Source organism: Myotis davidii, unplaced genomic scaffold, assembly GCF_000327345.1.
Source record: "Myotis davidii unplaced genomic scaffold, ASM32734v1 scaffold1624, whole genome shotgun sequence".
Taxonomy (NCBI): domain Eukaryota; kingdom Metazoa; phylum Chordata; class Mammalia; order Chiroptera; family Vespertilionidae; genus Myotis; species Myotis davidii.
In genome coordinates this window covers 26,245-28,641 of record NW_006294683.1, presented here as the reverse complement: position 1 = coordinate 28,641, position 2,397 = coordinate 26,245, and positions in this window count along the sequence as shown.

Here is a 2,397-nt window from a genome sequence, read left to right as displayed (position 1 = left end):
GGGAAAAGTAAATCAGGCAAGGGAAAACAGCAACTGCTCTAAGGTGGTGGTATGACTGAGGTGGAGGAGCGATGGGGCTCACACGGCCATAATAAGGACTGGATTGTACTCTGAGTGAGGTAGAAGCCATGCAGGCTCTGGACAGAGAAGAGACAGGACCTGACTTGGGTTTTAACAAATCAGTCTGGCCCCTGGGGGGGGGGGGGGTGGAAAGAGGCCAGGGTAGAAGCAGGCAGTTTTCTTGGTAAGGGCCACATATACAATGAGGAAGCACAGTAAAGATTGCTGGTAGGGAGATGATTTTATATCACACATGGCCACACCATCATGTCACTTGGTAAGAACGTTACCTGATTTCAATTACTTTCAAAGGCTTCAGGAAACACAGAGAATGTCTCTGGTTGGTAGTGGTATGCCTTCAATGCCTCTAATTCTTAAAAACCTCCTTCCCTTGCACACCAAATGAGAGACCTCAGACTCAAGGACTCCTAGCTTCTGTACCTAGTTAATATTTTAGAATGTGGTTTTGTTTTTTCATTGTATTTGGTTTTACACTTACCTTCTATTTATGAATATGAGACTGAATTTCCTCTTAAGTTACTCATAGAAATGTTTCTTTTAAAATAAAATTACCTAACTAAAATAGGTATGTTGGCTTAAAAATACTCAGAGAATAATATAGATAGTATAAAGGTTCAGCAAAAGTTGTGGGGTAGAATCTGAGTGAATGTAGTTTGGGAATCTCTGAGCTAAGGGGAGAGCTTGTTTTTAACTGGGCACTACCTGGCACCTCCCCAGATGTGCTAAGGCTCCATGGCTCTGAGTGATGCCTCCACTGACCAACCCTGCTCTCTTGACCTTCCTCCCATCCTGTTCTGGTGAGGGAAGGTGGACCAAGGGGTAAGAGCTGGAAGATGGGGTGCCATACAGGGCAGGGCTAAGTCAGAAAGTGGGGCTGAATCCTCCCCTTACCCCTTTGAAACAGAGGGATAATAACCTTTGCCACCTCTTCCAAGGTGAGAATCAGGGAGAAGGCTTTGATATGAGGTTTGCAAAACCTGAGGGAGGAGGCTGAAGAGTACTTTAATAGCCATGATGATGGCCACCTCTCTTCCCCTCCCACAGCCAGCCTCCTGTCACATTTTCTTTGCCTTCTCTTTAATCTCAATTTGCCCTTTCTCCACAGGTGGATGATAGATCATCCTTAAAAGTTGGCACAAACTAGAAAGGAGGTAGGCACAGAGGGGATGTCTCTAGGAAAAATGTTTGTTTTGGCCCCAGTCTTGTGGTCCAATCAAGAAAGGTGGGCCTGGAGCCCTCTTGCCCTGCCCAGAACAAGTATGGTTCAGGCCAGGCCAGTTTAGCTGGGGCTGGTCATTTTGAGTAGGGTCATTGTCACAGCTGGGTTTCCATTCTCCTGCTCATGCACTTGCACTTGGTCCCTGTGACCTAAAGTTTAAGATTCAGAATAAGCATGCTCAGCACCTCCTATTCCCCAACCAAGATTCTGATGCTTTCACAGATATCACCCTTTTTGAAAGACTCCTTCCAAGATTCCAAAGCTGTTTTGGCATCTCTAATGGAGTTTTGGCTAGAGAAGATCAATGTGGCCTTGCCACACCACTGATGCCTGCCTATCCTTGATGTCTTGGTTTTTGTCCTTGGGCTTAGTCCTCTCCCTCATGGTCAGAGTCCCAGTGTGGTGTTCAGGCTCCTGGATCCCTTACTGGTCCCACCCAGGATGTCCACATCCAGGAAGGACCAGGAGGATGGAAAACATAGAGATTATCCATCTTCCTTTATTGGCACTTAGGCACCCAGTCTCCTGCTCAGGTGCATCCCTTTGGCTCCTATTCAGCTGTCTGAGTTTCCCCTACACATATGCCTCCAGCTAGAATATTCTAGCTCTGGCTCTTCCATCAGCTTACTACATCAAACAGGAGTGTAAGGAGTAGGCATGGACATTAGACAGATACTCCAGATTGGCTGGCCTGTCCTCACCCACCTTGTTCCATCACCTGGACTTTTCCAAAGCCTCAGCAGCCCAGCCTCTCCAACCCTCCCCTGATGCCTCATGGTGTCTTCAACACCTGTTACTCGAGGCCTGGTGCCATTTCAGCTGGTTATTGAGTCCCATATGGCTTCCCAGAGGGGCTTCCTATTCAATTTTTTTCAGATAGGTTGGAAAGAGGGTATTATTCCTTCATGGTCCTGGTATTTGACATGTAAGTCTGGGTTGGGGTGATCAGAGAGGTTTTCCTGCCAGCTATGCCCTCTTTTCTCTTGAAGAGATGGGTTCCTGGGTTAGCAGTTTCTTCTTGGAACTGACTGAAGGGGTTCACTGCTCTCAAGACCTCTACCTCTAGAATAGCTGGGAGACAGGATATAAAATTTCTA